This window comes from Etheostoma spectabile, chromosome 16 (genome assembly GCF_008692095.1).
Source record: "Etheostoma spectabile isolate EspeVRDwgs_2016 chromosome 16, UIUC_Espe_1.0, whole genome shotgun sequence".
Taxonomy (NCBI): domain Eukaryota; kingdom Metazoa; phylum Chordata; class Actinopteri; order Perciformes; family Percidae; genus Etheostoma; species Etheostoma spectabile.
In genome coordinates, this window is record NC_045748.1 from 25786736 (window position 1) to 25793565 (window position 6830).

The window sequence follows — 6830 nt, forward strand, 5'->3', positions numbered from 1 at the left end:
TGCGGCAGTTGGTATTGCAGTGACGATTAAAAAATATATATATTGTGCCGCCCTAATGGCAGCACTCCCCCCCCCCCCCACCCACGCGCACACACCCCTCCCGCATGTCTCCCTTTCCCTGTCTTCATTTCATTTTCCATCTCTGCAGAGTTACCTCCCTTTCCCAATTATCTTGTCATATCACCCTCCTGGTGTGTGTGTGTGTGTGTGTGTGTGTGTGTGTGTGTGTGTGTGTGTGTGTGTGTGTGTGTGTGTGTGTGTGTGTGTGTGTGTGTCTGGTTGTGGGAATTGCAGGCCCTCTGACATCTCTATCCTTACACATAATTGTATGTTGGGTCATGACATCAAACAGCTGCCAGGGGAAGGACGTGCAGAGAGATGAGAGAGGTACACAATCATTTAGAATTGCATGCACTAACAACAAGAACCAAAAAAAAAAACACCTCAAAACAATCTGTTTAGGGATCTCACTTGGACCGTGCGACACCCATCCACTAAATATTATAGAAATCAGGTATAGTCTGTCCGTAATCATGCTGATAAAGAAACAAAAGAAAGCTAACCGAACACACAACCTCCTTGGTGAAGGTAATGAATACACCCACTGAGTCCGACAGAGACACACACACACAAACGCACGCACGCACGCATGCGCACACACAAACACACACACTTGGAGGTTTGTATCAGTCCTGATGATATATTTGAAAAGCTTTTTGCCTGAATTGTCCAATTTATGGTTGTGTTTTTGGGAAATTCTGCTCTGTCCGATTTTCCCTTTTTTAAAGATTTTTGGCCTTTATTTTGACAGGACAGATGAAGATATGAAAGCGGAGAGAGAGGAGGGAATGATATGCAACAAAGGGGGAGTTGAACCTTCTGCGTTGAGGTGTAAACCTCTATATATTGACACCCACTCTACCAACTGAGCTATCTGGGCGTCCCGATTTTCCCTTTTTAGAAATACCATGTTCTTCTGATTCTTAAAGGGGGAAATGTTCCTCTAACTGTGTGGACAACCTCATCAGCTGTGTTCGGCTGTCTGACACTCAAAACAGAGAGGAAATAGAATTTCTGACTGTTTCCTGATTCATTTTTCTTTTAATATGTGCCACATAACACATGACGCACCTGTGTTGTGGTGCTGCTGTCGTTTGGACTTTACAGTTAACTCGCTAATCAGGGTAAGGTGAATATTGACGGCAATTAGGACATAATTCCAAAAACAGGATAAAAAGACTGGTTGCTCCTTTCACATGTACAAGCTCAGACCCTCAGACCCTCCTCCACGATGCGAGACCACTCTGTGTATGACTCGTCCAGTATGTGCTACGGGCCTTAAATTATGATTTTTTTTAAATATGCTGGTGTCTGTTGCCCCCCAAGAGACATGTATATATAAAAAAAGAAATAGAAATACAGAGAGGCAGACAGAGATGTGAGGAAGACCAAATAGTCATGTTGTATTAGTCAGCTAAGAGACTGTGGTCCACAGAGAAGCCCCTCCGAGCTGCTCCAACATGTTCCTGATGACCCCCACAGTCACGGAGCCCTGAACACCAGCAGCTCTGAGCCCACACAGACATGGTTTCCCCATTAATTCTCTAACCAGCAGACATGTTGGGCTTGGCACCGACTGGGGCCACGCTTAATGCATGAAACGGGACACAGTGGTATTTCACGGCGAAGGTTATTCCAAGATCGAGTTTTGACACAAATAGACGATCATGCGGCCACTGATCTCACAGATGTAGTCCCCTGAGATGCTGTATAAGTGCTAGAAGCTAAATGTTGAATTATTGAAACACAGCTTTTATTATGCGTGGCATGAGACCCTTGAAAGACTTTCTTCATTGCTCTGATGCAACACTGTCCTTCCAAACTTTAAAAATGAAAAGGGGCCTTTTATTTTTAACTGTCGAGGGGTTCCCCAGATTGCAGCTGCAGACAGACTCCAGATTGTTCTTTGATGATAGTGACGCCTTCGGTTCATCAGCTCTTTTGCTTAGTCACCAGGGGGATTGCTCAAGAAACATTAAAGTATCATGGCCAAGACAGCCGGACGTTTTGCAATTTAACAGACACCAATTATGAATACAGATTCAACAATTTTACAACTTGTGGCCTGTAAAGTGGGCTGCCAAGACATAAAACGCAACACAGGAGGGTTGGACACCCAACAGTCTCATTCTCGTTTCGTTTCGTTTTTATTTCACACGTCATCACTGTACATTCAAACACAATTCCATGAGGCACAACAATCACATACAGGACGCATGAAATGGGGAACCCCAAATAAGCTACTAAAAGCTTTTCAGAGGGGGCCCGAAAACAATAAAACATACAATAATTAACAAAACTCCAAAACTCAATTTACCTTTGACAAACAAAACGAACAAAACCCAAACAACAAATAAACAATCCCAGCACAAATTGTAGCATTTACAAAATTATCAACAATATGAAGAAATTTTTCCTTGACGCGTTTCTTAAGGGATTCTCAGAGGAGTATGCCACATAATTGCAACACTCATCAACGTTCCTCACTCTCAATGGAGAGAGTATGAAGAGAAAGCACACAAAGCATCAAGAAAGATGGTTAGGAAGGCTGCAGTACAGTTGAGTTTGACCCCCCCCCCTATGTTGTGTGTATGCGTGAATTCATCGATGTCCTCCCAAGAACCAGATTTCCCCACCCTCACAGTGTGGGACACATCAGGGCTTCTCACACTACTACAGGTATCTCAGGTTAAACATTATGAAGTTGCATGTTATAGCGACCTAAATGTCAGCCAAAACAACATACAAAAATGTGTGTAAAATGTCATATTTCCTATATTTTTTCTAAAGCTACAACAGCCTGGGGTCACATTGAGCCCGAGGAGCCCACTGTGTACAAAATGCAGACAGGACATTGAAAATACATCATGTAAATTTGATGTTTACCTTTTACGAGTCCCCATAAAATGAGGAAAAGTCATTCAATATGAAGCAAAAACATTGATGACAACCACCTTTTTTAGACCCCTTAATTAACTGATTGCAGAAAACAGTATGGTTAAAGTGGGATGGGAACCAAACCAGCACCTTAAAATGGGTAAAATGTTGTATCAGTGCTCTCGGTTAGTCACTTTCTTTCCTTTCTGCTCGTACCGTGAGCAGAAAGAAAGTCCCAATGATCATTCCTCAAGGTTTTTCTGAACGGCTTTCATTCAACAGCCATCAAAATGTGTGTACTGACTTTCCTCAAGGCAGCACACATGAATAATAATAATAATACGCAGCAGGAGAGAGCAGGAAAAAACTGCTAATCAGCTCATTACTTAGCACCAGACGAAACAACAAAAAAATAATAACCGTAGCTGTGAATGCTTAAGAGGGGTTATCAGCATGGTTGGAATGAGTCTTTGGCCAATTAGATTGCTTCACTCAGCCCGCTTGATGTGTAAATGAGTTTAACAGGAGATATGAATACATGAATGAATAGCAGAGGGAACCTTGTGGTTTTAAATGGGGTTTTCAACAGCTTGTGCACATGAATAGGTGGCTGATGAAACCTGGGGAGCAAGTGGTTTAACGGAAGCGGTTAAAGGCTTGTTTGACTCCGAGACCACAGGGCCCCTATCACGCACACAGGGAAATGGACCCACAGATACACAACTCATGTACGTAAAATGCAATGGTTTTATTAGCAAGCTAATGAACTCCAGCAACAGGGAAATCCAGAAAAAAACAGGCAATGGACAAAATCCAGGGAAACCAGGAACTCAGAACACCATCTCACACTGGGGTAAGTGGAACTTAAATACACTGGACATGGGAGGCAATGAGACACGGGTGAAACACATTAGGGTGGGGACACCAATAACAGGAAGTAAAACAAGACAACACAAGGGAAAACAGAGAACTTTTAAAATAAAACAGGAAACAGAAACATGAAATAGGACAGCCCCTCATAGACCTTTTAGCTCCTAAAACCATTTGAACTTGCCTGTATTCTATCTAATTCCCAGCAGGCGGCGACTCCACTGTTTGCAAAAAGAACGGTCTGTTTCTATACAAATCTAAAAGAAAATGAGCCAACTTAATTACCTCAGTAAACATTTTCACAATGATTTCATGGTCTCAATCGCTAGTCTCAAGTCTTCTACAATACAGCAGGATGTTCATTTTGTACATATATAAGCCATTTATTTTGAAATAAATGATAAAGCAGGGGATAATTTAGGGACGTGACACTAACCATGACACTGTGTACATTAAAATGGCCGGGAACTTGTTTTGGGGTGCTGCAAAAGTGAGAGTAAGTTATTCATCAAAGTTAATTAAAACGTTTTGGATGCCGATAAATGTTTTGTTCTGCATTCTGCCAGCCAAGCTAGTTAGCTAGCAATAGCCTTAGCTGGTAACTTAAGGGGAAGGTTGCCACATTTCTTTACTTTCATACATGCAGATGTGGCAACTTTCCCTCATTTAGCTTAGCTTAGCGTCATTGCAACCTTAAACAACACTGACTTGGCCGTGTCATAGTCCCCAGCTCCACCCTCTCGTCTTGGCAAAATTCGTCGAAAAAACCCGATGATGGCAACGTCCATATTGGCAAACTCGGGGGCTTTGAAACCATAGTCTGCAAGCGAAAAGGTGACATTGCTAATGCCACGTCCACGTCCGTGGTTTAGACATGACTTAAAGCTATAGTGCGTAGTTTTTGTCTCCCCCATAGATAGATAGATAGATAGATAGATAGATAGATAGATAGATAGATAGATAGATAGATATTGATCCCAATAAAATGGGAAATTACGGTGTTGCAGTAAATGAAATACTAGGCTACAACATACAGTACATACATGCAATATACATTAAATAATAGGATACAATACAAGAACAAATATTTGAATATATCCAAGTTGGGAATACAAAAATGAGAAATACTAAGTAATGACAACATAAGTGTTGGCGCATCCACATGATACAAGCCTTCCGTGATTGCGCACCACACCCACCCCTCCACCACGCAGTTGCTAGTAGCCAAGGAGGACACGGAGGTTTAAAAAAAAAACACAAGTTTTGTGTAGCTGATAGTCGTAATTAGCTTTGTATCAATACATTTGGCAATGGCTTGTATGAAACGGACGTTCATTAATATGAAAAAGTTACGCACTGAAGCTTTAATGCAACATTTCACAAGGGACACTTGAACTGCAGAAGCACCTGTAAAGAATGAGACAACAGTAGCTGCACAGTTGGCCAACAGAGCACCAGACATGTGCCTTTACTTCCCCGATGGGACCTAGAAAAATGTAAAAACCAGAGGAAAGAAAGTTATCAACCACGCTCCGAGGCCTCTAAACTAAAGGCTAACCTTCCCACTGTGCAGCGCTGTGTTCTCATGCCCTGCAGAGTACGGCAGCAATGATTCATCTCCCGAACCCAGACCAGATCCTGATGTGTCATACCATAACCTCCTGAGCCCTTTAGAGAAGAGCTTTTTTGCAGTTCCTCTGGTAGTTCCAGACCCTCATCAGTCACTCCCTGTGTGGTCTGGCCCTAACTTTAGAGTCCCTGTGAGGTACTCACAGTCTCTTCAACTCCCTGTGGTCTAATGTCCTATTCTCTCTGTGCCATGGACAGTGACACATTTAAGAGTTTAATTCCCACTTTCATTGTTGGCTATTCTTGAGAAATTGGCTCATTTGAGCTTTTTGTCTGTGTGCATACAGGGTGGGAAATTACAGGGGATCCCTCGTAAGAGACGTGGACTGTCCTGATCTCAAAGGCAACATTCACGCAGCAGATGACTGTTTCCCAATGCAGTTGCCAAGCTTTTCTCCTCCATACTGATCTTTTCTAGTCAGTATGAAAATACAGAAAACACACACCAAAGAGTCCCTTTTTTATAAAGGGGGTTAACCCTTGTGTTGTCCTCCCAGGTCAAAACTTTTTATGCTTTTTCAACACTTTTTGATGCTTTTTTGATGCTTTTGAGATCGGTTTTATCACTTTTGAAGCTTTTTTTCAACATTTTTGTAACATTGCCATCAGTATACTGTACACATCACTAACACCAATATATCACCACTAGTTTTACACTATTTTCTTTTTCAAATTCATGGTCAAGAAACCTCATTTATATGAAAGGAAATCATTTTTTTGTCTTTTGTAAAATAGATATTTGTGATACATGTGATATTTGGACCTTTTGGATGAAAGAATCTCAAATTTCTGATGTATGTAGAAACTTTTAGAAACTGGGTAAATTTGACCCCAGGACACAGGAGGGTTACAATTTTTTATTACAAACCACACACAGGCCTGAAATACACACACATGCTCAGGTCCTATACATGCAATTGAGAGATATCAGAGTGAGTGGGCTGGGACTGCTGAACAGGTGCCTTGCTTGGCCTAGGAGGTGAACTGGCATCTCTCCAGCTACCAATCCCCACCCTGGGGTTTGGTCCTTACAGATACTTGAACCAGCAACCCTCCAGTTCCCAACCCAGCTCCCTATGGACTGAGCTACTGCCACCTCTCAAACCTTACTCAGGTATCTACAACCAGGATATGATGTAACGCACAAACACATAAACAGGACACACCAAAAGCCCTTAGAAGTGAAATATATACCCCTAATAGCCTCCAATGTCCACCAGATGCCTGACAAATGATTTTGCCAGAGCATTGCGACTGACAGCACGTCTGGAGTTGGTGTTTGGGTCTTAAACCTGAAGATGAACATTTTTCTATAACTCTGCGTGAAGATTAAAAGCCTTGCATGGCGCTCATTGTCCAGCCGGAATATCAGCTCCAGCCATGCAGGAGCAGAG